The sequence below is a fragment of the Sapajus apella genome, unplaced genomic scaffold (assembly GCF_009761245.1).
Source record: "Sapajus apella isolate SASKATOON/1434 unplaced genomic scaffold, GSC_monkey_1.0 scaffold52, whole genome shotgun sequence".
In the NCBI taxonomy this organism is placed as follows: domain Eukaryota; kingdom Metazoa; phylum Chordata; class Mammalia; order Primates; family Cebidae; genus Sapajus; species Sapajus apella.
Genome location: NW_022436992.1, coordinates 663,846 through 683,130, shown reverse-complemented (window position 1 = coordinate 683,130; position 19,285 = coordinate 663,846). Strand labels below are relative to the sequence as shown.

Genomic DNA, 19,285 nt, shown 5'->3' with positions numbered 1-19,285 from the left:
TTATCAAACAAATAATCAGAAAAAATGCTTCAAACAAAAAGAGTAAAAGGGCTCATCAGGTTCCTGAAAAAGAATATAACTTATATCATGATCATATTTCAGAACACAAGGGAGGAATAGAAATTTCTGAAGATAAAAAAAAATTACATCCAAATAACTCAGAATAAGAATGGCCACTTCTTAAATGTAATTTAAAAAAAAAAAAAACTTTCCAGATTCTAAGAGGAAAAATTATTTTCAGTCTAAAATTCTATACCCAGCCAAATTATCAATCCAGCATGAGGACAAAGAAAAATACAGACTTGAAAAGTCTCAGAAAACTTTTCTCCCATGCACACTTTCTCAGGAATAGTTATTTAAGAACGTGCTCCATGAAAATGAGAGGTCAATAAATCAAAAAGAGAAAGATTTGGGATCCAGGAAATGAGATCAAACACAAGTGAGGGTCAAAAGGGATTTCCAGGTTGAGGAAGGTAAGGCTCAGAGTCATGCTGCACAGCTGTTCCCAAGAGCAGCAAGTCAGCCTGAAGCAAGAGAATGGAGGCAGGAAAGCTATCTGCTAAGTTATTTAACAATGGGATAATCATGTTCACATATTACCCAAAGGAACCAAATAATTTAAGAAAACGATAAGGACTAAGACTATACAAAAGTTTATAAAAATAAAGAATTATAATATACTCCTTTGCTCTGCAATGAACAATGTTTCATTATATTATAATGACCATTTAAATATCATATTATATTATAAAATATTATATTATTATGACTACATAATATAATTTCATTATAATGAAGTAAAATAATATAAATCTGAATAATAAAAACAAATCTGAAATTAGATTTAATCAAAGCAACAATACAGTACAGCTATATTTGTAGAAAGAGGGGCAGGAAATGGGAGTGAAAAACAGAAAGGAAGTTATATCTCTTGTAGTTCATGAGAAAGCCAAAAGATAAAGTTTAAAATTGATGCCTCAAACCAATGATATGCACATATCATATAGAATAAAAATAGAGATAAACAGCAAGAAAAAAACTTAAGGAGTTTAGGAGTGGATGAGGCAGCAGACTGCTGCTTTTTCACAGGAGGCTTTTGTCATCAATTTTTAAAGCTATGTGTGTACTGCTTAGATAAAAGGAAAAATTAATTTCAAGAAATTAATGGCTGTGGTAGAAGTAGTCTGGAAATGTTCCAGCAGGAAGAACTGCTACATTCTGACACTGAATTTAATTTAATCATTGAGCTACTCTCGACCCTGGGATAAGGCCAAGTAGACCGGCTCCTTTGAAAAGGGAAACCAGTGACTCCTTCTGATTAGAGAAGGCCCGGAGGGGAGGGGGTTTGGGAAGGACCCTGCTGTGCACACCTGCTAAGGCTGTAATCTCTCTCTCTTATTCAGTGTTTTCCCAAGTCACCAGGAGCAGGAAGCTGCTTTTTCTATTATACAGAGCAACAAAGGGGATGAGTGGTTTGATAATGAGGACTGATAACTGTCTAATACAGTGAAAGCCTGGGCCTCCCATAGGCTTTAAATTACAACTTTGATGGCACTGATCAGGGTTCTTGAAGTTGCAACTGGGACATGGAGAAGCCACAGAAGATGCAGTCTGAATGTTTTCTCAAACACAAGGAAAGACCTGGAATCAGATTAAACAAAGATTTCCAGTTATTGAAGCAGATGGGTGGGAAAAAAACAAAAACAAAATCCTAAGAGATGCTTCTATCTCTTTAAATCTTGTGCTAAATTGCAGATTGCACGTAAGGTAGAGATTAGAAATTGTTTCATTGCTGTTCAGTTTTAATGGAAAGTTTTATTTTGGTCAGAAAAAAACACAAATGGGTTTGATACAGGGTGTGATCATTTGTGACTCAGTTAACCATGCTTGGGAAAAACCTGTCTGCTTGGATCATAAGTCCAAAGCCAGCCTCCACTATTCACACAGTGGCAGCTTTACCTCGTCTACAGACCTGGAGCCTAGGGGGAGCAATTACCTTACACGGGCATCGCCTAACCTAGGACTTGGTGAGAAACAGCATGTCCCTTCTGCACCTGTGTATATTTTCAAACTAGGCTGTCTCAAGCCAGATCTGACTATTTGTACATGTTCATCACAAATTCTGACTGAGGCAATGTTGACTTGATTCTGCAGACCAAAATTTACTGCATCTCAGATATGTTTCAACAACTATTTCATTAAGATCCTTAGAACATAACATCTAATGTCTATCCAGTTAGGTAGGCTGGGGTGAGGGGCTGTTGAGGCCAGGCCTTCTTTTTTTTTTTTTTCTTTTTATTCACTATCCAGTAATGGCTATAAGCAAGAGGCTGGATCTTTTAAACCCCAGCTCTGCACAACTCTGAAAGTCAAGCCTAGCTTCATCACTCTCTGTGGGATCCACTGAGAGCTTTGTGACAACATCACAGCCAAGTTCTCCCTCTGCCTAATCTGCTTTCTTCCTTTTTCCTGATTTTAGGAATACTCCCTAATCCATGTGTGCATACTAATCACTAAAAAAACAAACAAAAAACAAAAACTTCTTTGAACATTTAGTAAGAGCAGTGAAGATCTACAAACTAGAGATTAAGGTCATTTCCCAAGAGGTTTTTTACTGGACTTTGGCTGTTTTTTCATAACCTATTTTAACTAGATGTTAAATATCCCCCTCAAAATGGATTTGATTTGAAAACACAAAAGACAAAAAGATGGGCATAGGACATAAATATAATGTGCGATTGTACCCTCAGTAGAATGAACAGACCTAAACTCTCAGAGGTGTCTTACATGACTTTTTGTGTCTCAGAAGATCTGAAACCACTCTCTCAAACTGCAGAGCTCTTGGCTGCCCAGACAACCTGTGGCAAAATCTCCCTTCATTGCTGATGGAGTTTGAGGTTCTGCTGGACTCTGGCTATAGTGGCCTGACCATTAGTCAAGAAATAGTCGTGGCCTCTTGTGCTCCCTGGGTGACTCATGGTAGAGGAGGGTATTAGTAGGATGGCTGTCTACACCAGCAATTCTTACAGCAGGTCATGGTGGAGTTCACAGGGGTGTGTACATGTGAGAAAGAAAAGGTCTGCCTCACTCCCTGCCGTCCAACTTCCTCTAGGAATAACATGCTCACAACACAACTTCCTCCACTCCTCGGGTGACCGCTACTATTCAATTACTGCTGAGACTAGCACCATGTATCAAGTGATTGACATGGGCTAGGCGCATTTCTTGTCTTATTCAACTCCCATAACAATCTCCAGAGAACAGGGTACCATTTCCAGATGAGGAAATAGAGGCTTTTAGAGGTTAAGTAATATGCCAAAGACCACGTAGAGTTGGTATTCAAACTTACGCAATCTGAGTAGGCATCCTGTTTCTATTTCTTTTACAAATAAATTCGAGTTGAGTTTCTGTCACAACCAAAAGAGTGTCATTCAATACAGAAAATTAATGTGATGGGCAAACCATGAAACCACAAAGCCAAAAGCATGTTCTTCTTAAATCAGCCAGGCACAGAAAGACAAGCATCATATGTTCTCACTCATATGTGGGAACTAAAAAAGTGGATCTAATGAAGACAGAGAATAGATTGGTTGTTACCAGAGGCCAGGAAAGCTAGGGGGTGAGAGAGATAAAAAGAGGTTGATTGATGAGTAAAAATATGCAGTTTGATAGAAGAAATAAGACCAAGTGTTTGATAAATCAGTAGAGTGGCCATAGTTTACAATAATCTATGGTCTATTTCAAAATAGCTGTAAGAGAATAATTGCTTCTAGCAGAAACATTGTTAAATATCCATACTACCCAAAGTGATCAGAAAGAAAAGCATAAAGAAAAGACAGATATTTAAGGTGATAGAGATTCCAACTACACTGATTTGCTCTTTACAAGTTACAGGAATGTGATAAATGATTGCATGTACACTGAAAATATGTACATCTATTTTGTGTCAATAAAAATAATAAGGCTCAGCACAGTAGGTCACATCTGTAATTCCAATACTTTGGGAGGCTAAGGTGGGAGGATTGCTTGAAGCCAGGGATTCAAGATCAGCTTAGGCAACATAGTAAGACTGGATCTCTGCAACAAAAGAAAATAAACAATTAGCCAGGCATGGGGGTGCACACTTGTAGTCCTAGCTACTTGGGAGACAGATGCGAGATCACTTGAGTCCAGGAGGCTGAGTCTTCAGTAAGCTACGATCAATCCACTGCACTCCAGCCTAGGTGACAGAGCGAGACTTTGTCTCAAAATAATAATAATAATTAATTACAATTAAAAATAGACTGGGCACAGTGGCTCATACCTGTAATCCCAGCACTTTGGGAGGCTGAAGCAGTCAGATTGCCTGAGGTCAGGAATTCAAGACCAGCCTGGTAAATATGGTGAAACCCCAACTCTAATAAAAAATACAAAAATCAGCCAGACATGCTGGCGGGTGCCTGTAGTCCTAGCTACTCAGGAGGCTGAGCCAGGAGAATTGTTTGAACCCAGGAAGTGGAGGTTGCAGTGAGTTGAGATCGTGCTACTGCCCTCCAGCCTGGGTGACAGAGCAAGATTCCGTCACAAAAAAATAAATAAATAAAAATAAAATTATAGGCCAGGCACGGTGCCTCACGCTTATAATTCCAGCACTTTGGGAGGCCCAGGTGGGTGGATCACCTGAGGTCAGGAGTTTGAGACCAGCTTGGCCAACATAGCAAAACTCTGTCTCTACTAAAAATACAAAAATTAGCCAGGCAGGTGGCAGGCAACTGTGGTCCCAGCTACTCGGGAGGCTGAGGTGGGAAGATCACTTGAACCCAGGAGGCAGAGATTGAAGTGAGCCAAGATTGTGCCACTGTACTCCAGCCTAGGCAACAGAGTGAGGCTCCATCTCAAAAAATTAAAATAAAATAAAATTATAATACACCTCACCCATGCACTCCCAATGTCCCTTAATTCTCTTTGTTCTTTTTTCCACATAATGCCATATACTTTATTTATTTATTTATTTATATTGTTTATTACTTCTCTTTCCCTACTGGAAGGTAAACACCTAGAGTAGTGCCGGGCCAGATGATAGTCTTTAAATAAATATTTGTTGAATAAACTAATGAATGAACACTGAGAGAGAAGTAAGCAGACAGGAAGACATAAGTTCTTTTCTCCTCCAGCTTTACAGCATCCCTCTAATTTCCATACTGTATGAGTCTAACATGGAGACAGCCAGCAAGGAAGCAATGCAGTTTGCAGAGTTCCAGTCCCAGCATCACAGAGTGTAAAAAAGTGAGCTTATGGCTGAGAAAGAATATAACTGAAACACACACATGGAATTTTCCTGCACTAATCTTCCCAATATAGTTATATTTCCATTTTTGTTTAAACTTATTTTATTCTTGACATTATTTTGCAGCGGGGGTTCACATTTTTATTAGGAGCCAGGGGAGGTGCTCACAGGTTCTTCAGCCACTCCAGGCTGGGACCCTGGGGTTTCTGGGGGTGGCTGGGTACTTCGGGCATGCTCCCATCATGGTAGACAGGCACTGTGTAGTTGTAGGACGTGGCCTCGTTGATCATGACAGAGTGCTTGAAGTAGGGGCTGATTGGGGGCAGAACTACAGTGAGGCTCCCAGTGAAGAAGGACACCACCAGGACTGCCTCCTTGGCCCAGGCATTCTTGAGAAGGGCACGGAGTCTTGCCACCATCTTGGTCTCAGTGGCAACAGCAGCGAGGACCAACATTATTTTTAATATAGATTATTATTTGCAGCTGAGTCACATAGTGCACAATAATTACATTTCCTTTCTTGTACAACTTACTGTTTTTCCAGGACTTAATAATTGCCTACCTTTCTTCATCTCAATTCCATTCCCTAAATTCTCACATAAAACTCCTCTCAATCAGGAACCCATCAGCTCATTTTTTTTTCATGACTACATGCTTCAGTGCAGTCCTCTGTCCTCTTGTATTTTTATGTTTAGCTTCTTTGTTTCTAAGATTACTTCCCACATTCTCTAGCAGCCTCTTGATATAATTTTCCACATATTCAAATGTATCTAATGATCCATCTGTTATTTTCCTTCCCCACGGAGCCCTGTACCTCTCCTACTACAAACTGGATTGTTTCTTCTTGAGGCCTGCTGCACGGCCGTTCTGGAACTTCCCTTCCCCATCATTATTCTGAATGTCTTCTCCTATGTCGAATCCCGTATTTACTGGATCTCAATCTTCCTCTTTCCTGGTTTAATCATTTTTGAGCCTCACATTCTCCAGAATCTTTCTGAGAGTGAATGCACAGGAGATAAGCATTTTTGCCTGTCTGAATTTGTCTGCTCTCAGACTTTATGGATGGTTTGCCTGTGTAAGAAAAATCTAAGTTGAAACTACTCTCCTCATTATATGGAAGGTATTGTTCCATGGTCTTTTAATTCCTCAAGTTGCTGTTGAAAAGTCCTATGTTATTCGGCCTCTTGGTCCTTTGTATGTAAACTATTTTTCTTTTTTAAGCTTCTCTCTGGAATTTAGGACTTCCCTTGGTTTTTGTTTGTTTGTTGTGGTCTCTGGTGATCCATGACTGTTTACTCACATGTGAAAGTGAGAAACAAAAAGGCTTATCAACAGTTCGTGCATGTGAGCAGGGCTTGCTGATTGTCAGGTCTTGCCTTGCTATAGGATGATTAGGTGGGGACCCAGCAATTTTGTCGATTAGTCCTTTCTGTCAGTATTTTCTCTTAGAGTGGTCAGTTTCTCCAGATAGAAGTGACTCTGTTTCCTGTTTTAGGTATTCCTGATGATGGTGCACTGTAAGGAGGGGAGCCTGCTCGGCTTGTGAACTTGTACTTAATATTGCTCTTTATTTATTTATTTTATTATTTTTTTTTCCATGGTTGAATTTTTATGTTTTATTTCTTGGTTCATTTCAAATGACCTGTATCATGAGAGTACAACTGAGACAGGCTGTTTCCTCTTTACACATTTCCCAGAAATGGCAGGAATATCGCTCTTTAAATACAGTGCTTCTGCTCTGCCCTCTGCCATACCAAGTCCCCAACTCCCTGGCCTCTTCAGTCAGCCTCTGTCAAGAAGACAATTGCCCCAGTTCCCTGGCAGAGCGGACAATCGCCTGGCTGTGTGGAGTGAGAGAGGAGATGTAGAAGCCTAAGCATCTTATACAATCCTCTTGTTTGGAGTCACACCCTGAACCATTTCCCAGCTATACCACTGTATGGCCCTGAACATATCATGTAGGGGACTCAGTTTCCTCTTCTGAACTTGGAAGACCTTTGAGACACATAGGAAGTCCAGGGACCTCCCAGCCCTGGGATTCTATGACCTATGAACCTTCAGAAGGTGGAGTGCTCTGCCTAGACAGTAACATAGACAGGAAGATACAGGAGGTGAAGAAGGGGGAGGTGACAATGGGATGGAGTGGTGGGAGACTTCAAAGAAAAGGTGGGAGGAGAGCAGGACAAGAGCCAGTTGGAGGGGTGGAGGAGGAAGCACCTCCTAAGGTGTCCAATACGAAGATGACACTGGAGCAGGATCATCACAGCAAGTTGGCAGCTGGTAGGTAGGCAAAGGGTTCTAGAATAATGAAGTGGAAGAGTAAACTTCAACCAGAGTGTGGAGAATTTGAATTTCTTCTTTATATCAGTGGACCCCATGATCAAAGTCATCTAGAGATTTGTTTTCAATGCCAGAGGAGACCCTACTCCAGCTTTATAAATCAGAGTATCAGAGAAGGGCCCAGGAACGTATATGCCTTTAAACTTTCCACATGAGTCCAATAAACTGGCAAGTTTTGGAGCCACTTCCTTAGACAATGGAGAACCATGGATGGTTTGTAATCAAGATGCATGATAGAAGTGGAAATTCTAGAAATTCTAGAAAGACAGGCATATGCAAGGTGGACTAGAGATTGAAGGACATGAGGCAGGGATTCAAGGAAGGCAATTTCAATATCTCACAGAGATGGTAATGGAAATCTATAGGAGGTAAGTGGCCAGGGAAGAGAAAGAAGAGACTATGCCAATCCATCTGTCATGGATTGAATTATCTATCCCCTAAAATTCATAGGTTGAATTCCTAACCCCCAGTACCTCAGAATGTAACTTTATGTGGAAATAGGGTCATTGCAGATGTAATTAGTTAGGTTAGGATGAGGTGATAAGGTGGACTCTAATCTACTAGAAGGGAGATATTTGGACACACCAGCATGGACAAGCATAAAGGGAAGATGATGAAAAGGAAAGTAGGGAGAAATGGCTATCTATCTACAAACCAAGGAGAGAAGGCTGGAACAGATCCTTCAATGCCAACAGAAGGAAGTGGTCCTTTTACAACACCCTGATCTCAGTCTACTGGCCTCCAAAACTGGAAGTCAGTAAACTTCTAAGTCACCTGGTTTGTGGTACTTTGTTATGGCAGCCATAAGAAACTAATACACCATTTTTTTGGAAACACATTCCTGCCTTCAATTACCTCTTCTTCACTTTCTCAAGAGGATTGAATTCTCAAAGCACCCTCCTGAAAGAGCTGGAAGTAGTGGTTACAGAGTGAATAAAGCATGTACTTCTAACATATAGGATGCCTTTGTACTTGAGGAGTGAGTGTGGGGTAGCTTTTCTAAGTCCTTGGCCAGTTTGCTCCCAGAATCCACCTGAAATATCAAAGAACTGACTTGTGATTGGACCTTGCTGAATAGAAAAGATGTTATCTCTAGGAGAAGCAATTCACATTCTCCCCACCTGAGAAAGGAATTGGTGCCAAGAATGTCAGACTGTGGGTGAAGCCCCAGAGGAGAAGGGAGACTCATTTCTTTGGAGCCATTACTATCCCACTGGTGGCTCAGCCAGATAAGTTATAGCTGCAAGAGGAGGAACAATCTATAAAAACAGGCAAACCCTCACTCTATCATTCTGTGGCTTGGCCTATGCTGAAATAACTATCTTCCTTGGCTAAACAAGGAATTTCCAAGAACCCAATATATGAATGTCAATGGCATAGTGGCTGATATAACCACACGGGACCAAGGACAAGCACATTCCTGGCCTCCCCACTGTCCTGCTCAGCCTGGACCCACATCAGCTACTCTGCACTGCCCTTGCTAACATCCTTGGAACACTTGGCCCTTTTACCTGCCAGTGTCCCCAACGGCAACGCTCACTCTAGGTCACCCACGACCTGCTCACTCCAGGATTGCCAAGTTTTGCTAGAAAAAGTGTTATAGCTGTACCACAGGACCCACTAAGTGTTCCCACTCCGCAACCCTATCCGGGCTCTTCCTGCCTCCATGGTTATCTATCTGGAGTTAGCTTCCTGTTGCTTCCCTCCCAGCCCTTGCAAGGAATTCTCCAGGCTCCATGAGTCTTCAGCTCCATCCCAATGCCTCTCACCATCAGCCAAGGATGTCACTTCAATTTGCAGGTAAAGTGAAAAGCCTTCAGGCATCTACTACCTCAACTCTGTTTCTCTCTACTTTGAAGTTTCTTATGTTCAGAAGAAGAGGTGGTGTTTTAATTTCCTTGTCCAGGAAAACCCATCTCTGCTCTGGATCCCATTTCTTATTATACCAATTATATCTTTAAAAAAACGAACAAACAAAAAAACTTCTTACAGAGAATTTAACATGCATATACATAATTTTATTAACTTTTTATGTCCTCAAAAGTCTCTGGCTTATTTTGCCTACAAGCTCAAAAACCTTAAAATCTTTCCAAGCCATTTTTTTTTTTTTAAAGACGGGGTTTCACCATGTTGGTCAGGCTGGTCTTGAACTCCTGACCTCAGGTGATCCACCCGCCTTGGCCTCCAAAGTGCTTGGATTACAGATGTGAGCCACCACACCCAGCCTTTTTTTTTTTTTCTTTCTTTCTTTCTTTCTTTATTTTTTCCAAGCCTTAAAAACAAAACAAAAAAAAATCAAAAATAATATTGATCATACCACTTCTTTCAACTACTTCCTAATTTCTTTCCATTTTTTTAATGGTCACTGTTTCCAACAGGTTACCTTTTCTTTCTCCTCTTTGGTTCTTAACTTTCTAGTCTAGTTTCATTCTCTAACACTGTACTAAAATTCCTCTTTCTTTTTTCTAACTTTGTTATTTTGAAATTTCAGTTTTTTTAAAAAGGTTGCAAAAAAGTGAAGAGTCCCCATATATCCTTTGTCCAGCTTCCCCAAATTTTAACATGTTAAATAACCACAGGATATTTATCAAAAGTAGAAAATTAACATTCAGACAATACTATTAATTAAACCATAGGCTTTATTAGAATTTCACCAACTGGCCTTCTGTTAATTAACTTCTAAAGCCATTCTTTCAAAACAGCTTTCTACTAAAGTCATCTTAAACTTTGTTTTATTTCATAAATTCTGAATATAAAATTAAGGAATGAAGAGTGGAAATCTTAGAAAATATGAAAAGATATAAAGAAGAAAATAAAAACTACCCACAATCTGGCCAGAGATAAAGCTACTAATTTACAGGACATACAAGGGATAGAAGAACATGTTAAATACCACCATGGAAATATCAACAAAATTCAGACTGTGAATTTCTTAAAAAAAAAAAAAAATTCAAGGAACAATAAAAGAGATGAAAGGGGAATCTATAACTTAAAAAGATGTTCATAAGGTAGATTAACCAATTGCACAAGGTGAACTTTGTGTGCATTCCAATTTAAATAAACTGTACAAAAGTTATAAGACAAATAATTGGGAATCTGAAAATCCTGAATATTTATTAGTAATACTAAGAAATTATTGTTATTTATAAAGTGTGATAATAGTACTATGTTTACATAAGGAACATTTATTTTAGATCTACCTATTGAAATATTTATAGATGGAATGACTGTTTCAAAGTAATGGGATGGGGAAATAGGTGGGGGTATAGGTGAAACAGATTGCCATGTACGAGTAATTGTTAAAGTCAAATGATGAGTGAATTAGGTACATTAAAACATTTTCTCTGCTTTTGTGTATGTTTTGCAATTATCCATTATGAATGCTTTTTAAAAAAGTGAATCATCTATTCAACATTCAAAAAAGTCATTAAAAATAAATTTAGGCGTTTTTCAAATACATAGCACAAAGAATCACATTGTTTAAGTCTGGCAAACACCAGCACAAAAGACCTTTCCATCCATCTGTGTCCTCCAGGTCTCAATAACCAAGCCAATGTTTCCCTTCTCTGACTGACTCCCAAACTCTGCCCTCTCCATGCTGTTCTGCCTTCTTTACAACACTTTTACTCCTACCCCTTGCTACCCTCTTCCTGGTCTTCCCTGATCCTTCATGCAAGTAGCTCCAGGCCCTTTCTAATTTCAAGCAATCCAGTCTTCCAAATTCCAATTCCATGGCTCTGCTCATAGCCTTGCTTCACTCAGTAAAAGCACAAGAGCCTGGCAGAGAACAAAGGAAAATCCCTAGTATATGTTAATATTCTGTTTGTGTTTCAAAGGTATACAGACAAAAAACTTGAAATGATGTTTTATAGACATAATTGTATTCTCTCCTACACTTTTTTCTTTTTCTTTCCTTCTTTCTCATTCTTTCTTTACTTAACATTATGTTATAAACTACCTCAACTCTGCCAAATCCCTGTTCTTTGCAAACCTTTTTAATGGCTATGGAATATTCTGTCACATACATGAGCCATAATGTATTTGTCTCATCCCCTAGTGTTATATCCAGTGACCCCTTAGATGCTAAAGCAATTCAGTCCTCATCCTCCTTGACTTCTATAGTATTTTGACACTGGTGACTACCCTCTGCCTTAAAATGTTCTCCCATTAGCTTTCCTGATATCCTCGCAGTCTCACTCCTCTCTGACTGGTCGTTCTCCTGTCGTCTGTGACCTGTCTTCCTTCTGCTCCCTGAATAAAATCCCTCCTCAAGGTTCCATCTAGATTCTTTCTTTTCCTCTCTTTACTCTCACTCCTTAGGTACCTTCTCCCTTGGCTTCATTGTGAAGGATTCCCAGATCTGATAACCTCATACCTAGCCCTTTCCCAGTGTTCCAGACCTGCATCTCCCTTGTCTGTTGTACATGTTCACCAAAATATAGTCCAGGGCATTTCCACCAACATGACTAAGCAACCAAAAGGAGCCATCCGGAAGCAGTTCAGCCTACCTCCTCCCACCTGACCACGGCGCCGCATCTCTTCAGGATTCAGCTTGATGCCTTGGCGTCACTACCAACACTTTCCTTCACCCTCCACTTCACCAAGTCACCAAACCCTAAAGAATCTACTTCTGACATGTCTCCCATGACAGTTTCTTACTTTGGATTCTCACTGCTGCATTCAGACTGTGAATGAAGTCAACAACAGTTTTATCTCCCATTTGCGTTCACTTCCTGCTTGGTCTTTCCTCCTCCTCCCCTGTCTCTGTTCTCTCCAATCCATCTTACCAATCAATCTTCCTAAAGTTTGACTTTAGTTAGGTGACCTACCTGTTCAATAATCTTCAGTGGCTTCCTATTGCTTAACCAAATCGACTTCTGACATTTAAGGTACAATTTAATAGGATCTGCCAAACAATTTCCCTAATCTTACTTCTCTCTTCTTCCCACACATATCTTGGAGGGGGAATAGCATGGCTCCAGAGTTGAATCCCAACCTACAGTGCTATAGCCTTGGGTAAATTATTTAATTCATCTGAGCCTCTGCTTCCCTGTCCATAAAATGGTAGTATTAGCAGCATCTACCTCATGTGTGATTGTGAGGATAAGATAAAAAATACGTAAAGTATATAATATCCAGCAAACAGTAGGTTCCTGATAAATATCTCTTATTCCTTTTATTACATCACTGTAGTCAAACTGAATTCCTTGGTTTTCCCATACAAATTTTACGGCTTATTTCCCCTCCTCTTAATTTTGCTCCTACTGTTTCCTCTGCCTAACTTTGAGACAATATCTTTGCCTTCTGAAAGCACCTCCTAGACTCCAAGGCCCTACTCAGATGCTGCTTTCTCTGAACTTTTCCTGGACCCCCAGCCACAAGCGCTCTCTTCTTGCTCCTCTGAATGGTAGGGCTCTGCTTCCAGCACTCTGAGGCATTTATACCGCCTTCTCATGAGCTGTGTAAACGCTTTATCTCCTACAAATCAGGGCAGGACCATGTCTTCCTCATGTTTAATTTCCTCTACAGCACAGGATCTGGCACAAAGTTCTAGCTCAAGAAATTTTAATGGAAAGATTGAGTAGATGACATTTCCTGATTCTCATCAATAAAGTTTCATCTTCATACTCATCTATCAAATATCTATTGTCTCTTTTTAATACATCTTATTAAGTGTAGAATTAATGAATATGGTTCTCGCTATCTCAAAGCTTACAGCCTAGTTCAGATTATACTTTCAGAAAGTAGAATGAAAACAAGTCAGGGCAACATTTAACAATGTGTTTAATCAACTATAATCAAATTTCATAATGTATAATCTAGACAGACAGTCGTTCCCAGGTGGTCAAGCTAGGGAGGAGTCTATAGGAATTAGGAGAGATCGGGAAGGGTAGAGGCAGAAGTCTTCACCAGAAGGTTGAGTAGACAGAAAGGCAGTTGAATTCAGTCAGGAAAGTAGGAGGAAAAATAATTTTACGGGAGAATAATTATACCTGCTTTCATAGAGGTGGGGGACTAAGGGGACGGAGGGTAAACTAAGAGGAGTGTGTCATCTATTTAGTTAAGGACTCGTAGTCTTGGAGTACCTGTGGAAAACAATGGACACCAGCTACATCGTTCACAAGTGGTAATTATCATGGCTATAAACACCAGGGATTAATACTTACCTATTGAAGACCATATGAGTAATGAGTGTCTCCCAAGCCTGTAACTAAATAAAAGCAACTACTATTCCTGGAGAATCAGCGTTGATTAAAGAAGTTTCTGAGGCCGGGCGCGGTGGCTCACGCCTGTAATCCCAGCACTTTGGGAGGCCGAGGCGGGTGGATCACGAGGTCAAGAGATCGAGACCATCCTGGTCAACATGGTGAAACCCCGTCTCTACTAAAAATACAAAACATTAGCTGGGCATGGTGGCGCGTGCCTGTAATCCCAGCAACTCAGGAGGCTGAGGCAGGAGAATTGCCTGAACCCAGGAGGCGGAGGTTGTGGTGAGCCGAGATCGCGCCATTGCACTCCAGCCTGGGTAACAGGAGCGAAACTCCGTCTCAAAAAAAAAAAAGAAGTTTCTGGCCAGGCATGGTGGCTCACACCTGTAATCCCAGCACTTTGGGAGACCGAGGTGGGCGGATCACTTGAGGCGAGGAGTTCAAGACCAGCCTGGCCAACATGGTGAAACCCTATCTCTACTAAAAATACAAAACAAAAAAACAAAAAACTAGGTAGGCATGGTGGCAGGTGCCTGTAGTCCCAGCTACTCGGGAGACTGAAGCAGGAGAATCGCTTGAACCGGAGAGGTGGAGGTTGCAGTGAGCCAAGAGTATGCCCCTGCACTCTGGCTTGGGTGATGGAGTGAGACTCTGTCTTAATAATAAATAAATACGCAAATACATAAATAAATAAATGTTTCCGAGTTTTGCTTTTTCTATTTTGAGGCTCCCAATTGCTGTTCGGGTTAATAAGGCCACAGCTCTATGCTTCACCTAAGAGAAGAAGGTTTACCAGGAAGTTCGACTTGCCTCTCAGCCACAGATAGTTGTAAGGCATGAGCCAATTTTGTGAGTTAGGAAGTGAAATTTAAAGAGTCCTAGAAAGAAAAGCACATGTCTGAAATTACACCCTTATATCTATGAAGTTGTATCCAGTTCCCTTCTTAACAAATGCAAGCATTCCTGAGGAAGGCCACAGAAAAGTGTCTAATATTTTGGCTTGAATGTGATTAGCATCCTTCAAGAGGAGGAGAGAAGGCATGGAACGAGACGGAGGAGGACAGGTCCCTGCGCAGGAAAGGAAAGGAACAAAAGAACCCGCACCCTGTCAGGACTAAAGAAGCCTCCTGTCCCTCGGCCGCAGGCCCAGGTCGATTTCTCTGCTCCTTCAGGGGCCCGCAGTACGGGAAAGTCAGCTTGGTGGAGCCCACAGGCATCCCCCCCTTAGCGGTGCCCCGCAGGCCTCGCAGTTCCGGGGCAGGAGAGCGCGAGAGCGCGGCCGGCGGGCTCGGGTCCTCGGTGGCCGAAGGTGGCCCTGTAAGGCCGTGGGCCGGGCCTGGCGCCGGCAGTACGGCCGCGAAGGAACGGATACCCACGCGGGAAACCGCAGCAGACCCTGCCCGCCTCGGGCCCGCGGAGGCTCCAGCACAGGCGGGCAAACCGCACTGCGCCCGCCCCGCCCAGGGCGGCCCTGCGCCGCCGGGCTCCAGGACCCATGACGCCTGCTCAGGTGGAGTTTCCAGTTGAGCTCGGCTCGAGGATTTAATGGATGACGTGTTCCATCCGAAGTCGGAGTTCATGTGATCTTATTTCTGTGTCTAACCCCAATCTCACCTCGACTCCTAAATTACTCTATTGGGCTCCCACTCCTGAGCACCCTCGCCCGACAGCGATCGGCACTCGTGCTGCCACCTGCAGGGGAAAGGGGAAATTGAGCGAACCCAAAGTTGGGTGGCCCACGGCTGGAAGAGGGCTTTCAGGACAGGTTAGCGAGTATTTCAGATTACTTGAAATCCTGGAATTACTAAGATTTGGATATATTAAGCCCAAAGAGCACAACAATTAGCAACACTCCACATCCTCTCGAGGTTTCCCTTTGGTTTGTTTTTCCATTTTGTGTATTTGGCAGGGGATGGATGATAAATATTTGCACGAATGCAATTTAGGGCTATAAAACAGATGTTCGCCACCACAGCTTGTAATCCATGCAATCGGGTAGAGCTTTTTTTTTTTTTTTTTTTAACCAGCGCCACCTCCATGATGTTACTGTGATTTCCATCATGGCAGGCTCTGCCCTGCCTGTATTGCTCAGAAAGGGCCTTGTGCCATGACCAGTGATCATATTTGGGTCATTCCTAGCCTGGGGGTTACCCCATTACAGCGTACTCTGTGCCATAGCAAGCCTTTTTTCAGGCATTCCAATACCATGATTTTGAAAATGAACGATTGTTTTTAAAATCATTTTAGAATAATTCCATTAGCATTACGGTTAAGAGCATTGCCCTGGGGTCAGGCTGCCTGAGTTTGAACTTGACTCCAACTTACTTACTTGGTGACCTTGAGAAAGTTATTCTTTCTGTGCCTTAGTCTCCTCGCATACCGAATGGTAATGATATACAGGCCACATAGGATTGTGCATTTTAAATGAGATAATACACATGACACAGGAATATAACATAAAAGAGGATGTGCTCTAAGCTCAAAATGTCCAGCAATAATAATAATAATAATAATAATAATAAACGTGCTCTAAGCTCAAAGCATCCAGTGTCAAAACATCAGGCTTTGATACTAGCTAGTTTGGGAATATGGACGAATGACTTCACTTTTCTGTGCCTCAGTTTTCTCACCTGTAATATGCAGATGATGAGCATATCTATCTCACAGATTATTTATGAAAATTAAATGAAATAAAATGTCTACTATGCTTAGACATAGTAAGGATTCATTAAATGCTAGTCTTTTAAACCTTAGCTAGTCTTTACTATTTTCAACATTCTGTTATTTGGAAGATTCTGGGTTTTAAACTCCAGGATAAACAATCTTCATCTGTTTGTTCATTGTTTTACTTTTGTATCTAGTACAATCATATGTAATCCTTCTACCACCTTGGACGGTAGGTGTCCTCATCCCCAGTTTAGAGATGAAGAAGCTGAGGCTCATAGCAGTTTAGTGCCACACCTAATATCATCTTACAGCATGTGGAACCAGGGCACACACACAGCTCCACTCTCCAAGACCAGGGCTCTTTTTCCTGTATCACAGCTGCCTTTATAACTCCTCTAAATGTGATAAGCACACATTTTATTTTACGAGCCTTTGCTAGATGCCCATGCAGTGTTTAAAATTTTTCAAGTTACGGCAACTTCCTAAAATCAGACCTGAAAATTTCAAGAAACTAAAAGAAATATACTCAGAGCCTTTTCTTCATGACTTATTAATGGCTTATTAGGTGTTGCTTTTAGAGGGAAGGGTGGAGAGGGCAGTAGGAGGGGCTGCTGGAAGTACCAGTCGCTCAGGAGTGGCAGGTGTGTTAAGTTCATGCATCTCCCTCCTTCCTAGCACCCCACATTCCTCTTTTGAAATGTTCCTCCCCTGTAGTGAAATTGCTTCTTTTCATCCTCTTTCTTCCCCGACAGACTGTGATCTCTATGAAGCTCAAGACTGTGTCTAACATGTCAGTTCTCTAAAAGTTCTTTCGATTATCTTTCTATAAGAAAAGTGCACAGAAGAAACACTTTTTACTTCAGGAGTCAGGAAACAAGATGACTTTAAAAAAAAAGCAATAACAGATGTATACCAATCTGTAGATCAAGAGGAGGGATAAATTTCATAATTTTTCCCAAATATCCAATTGAAGACCTTTCTTTGATGATTAGTGATATTAATAATGATAACAGCTAGCACTCACCAAATGCTAACCATGATAGGGCCCTATGCTAAGCATGTTAGATGTATTGGTGCATTCAAGTCCTTCAGTAACTCCATATACTAGGTATTCTAGTTATTCTCATTTTACTGGTTAAAAAGCAGGCTAAGAGAAAGCTTGGGCTCATCAGCATCCCACAGCTAGTAAGTAAAGTAGCAGACCTGGACTTGAAGCCAGGCCTGTCTAACACTGAGAAAAAGGCCTCTAACCACTGCCCTGTGCTGCCTCCCAAGGAGTGGCAGAGTGGCAGCAGGAGTGGCAGCTAGCTCAGGGGAGGTGCCTGATGCGGAACAATGGATGGGGTGAGTATGTGCATGCTTCCTACGTGAACCAGCTTGATTCCTTCTCTTTGTTTTCCACTTCATAGACTGGGTTTGTACCAGAGTCATCTTCTTTGGCTGTGCCTGGCATCCCTGGCCCTGACTCAAGCCCAGAGTGATCTCTCCCCTAGTCCCTGGCACCAGGGCAAGGGGAAATATCCAGTGTCAGAGATCAGCAAAGCCCTCCATGTGACCACCAGACAGACTGGCACTCATCTTCCCAGCAAACTGCATTCACGCCTTTGATGAGTGGTTTCGATGGTGGTCAGCTAGGCCAAGACCACGTCTCTCCCTCAGCAAGTCCCAGATGTCCAGGTCACAGGGAACAGCTGCCATTGCATGCTCCTGTCCCCAAAGGCCAAATATTTCCACTCAGTTCATGCAGTCCTGAAGCCTTCCGCCCTCTTCCCATGTCCCCATTTGCCCCTACCCATCAAACCTCCCAGGGCCAGGTCCTTTTATGACTGACTGGCACAGCCAATTCACTTCTGGGATTTGATTTCCAAATGCTCAACAGCCCCAGTAATTTCAGCAATAATTGCACAGGCAGGCCCAGACTATTCACAGCTGCTCCATCCAAGATTTTTTAAAAGGGTTTTTAAGGGATTTTTTATAATTCCAAACTCGTTTTCTGGTATATTTGGTTCCAAATAATTAGTAAGCCCCATGGCAGACCCTAGAAACCACTGATCATATGCTGAATACCTGCAGGAAAGATAGTAAAACACCGAACACCTTTATGCCAATGTGGCACTTAAGGAAAAGTAGCTATGACTAGAAAACGCAGAGGAGTGGGTTGGGATTCTGACATGGGATTCAAAGCAACTTCAGAGGCCATACAGGAAGAACTTCTCGACTCCCAGATGCAGAGGAACCATCAGAAGAACTTGTTGAAATGCAGATTCTGAGGCTGGGCACAGTGGCTCATGCCTGTAATCCTAGCACTTTGAGAGGCTGAGGCGGGCAGATTGCCTGAGCTCAGAAGTTCAAGACCAGCCTGGGCAACATGGTGAAACCTATCTCTACTAAAAATACCAAAATTAGCCAGGCATGGTGGTGGGTGCCCATGGTCCCAGCTACTCAGGAGGCTGAGGTAGGAGGATCACTTGAGCCCAGGAAGTGGAGGTTGCAGTGAGCTGAGATCGCACCATTGCACTCCAGCCTGGGCAACAGAGCAATACTCCATCTGCAAAAACAAAGAAAGAAAGAAAAGAAAAGAAAAGCAGATTCTGATTCTTCAGGTCTAAAGTGGGACCTAGAACCTTCAGGGTTGACAGGATCCCTCCTAATGCAGGGGGTCCATGGATGACCCTCAGAGAAAGGCTGCTCAAGGAACCATGAACACCTGGGAGAGGGAGCCTGGCCCCACCAGGGAGAAGGACCCAGAGAGCAAGAAAGGGAAGGAGGGATTCACAGGGAAAGAAAGACAGGAAGGAGGAGA

The 19,285-nt window shown here is 42.0% G+C and overlaps 1 long non-coding RNA gene and 1 pseudogene across 1 annotated transcript; one reads left to right on the top strand and one right to left on the bottom strand.

The window, feature by feature from the left end:
- The first annotated feature begins 2,810 nt into the window (after window positions 1-2,810).
- LOC116526819 lies at window positions 2,811-19,285 on the top strand. The gene is made up of 3 exons (XR_004258285.1): window positions 2,811-3,619; window positions 14,597-14,602; window positions 19,275-19,285. It is a non-coding gene; the product is annotated as an uncharacterized LOC116526819 (long non-coding RNA).
- LOC116526818 lies at window positions 5,324-5,685 on the bottom strand (annotated as a pseudogene).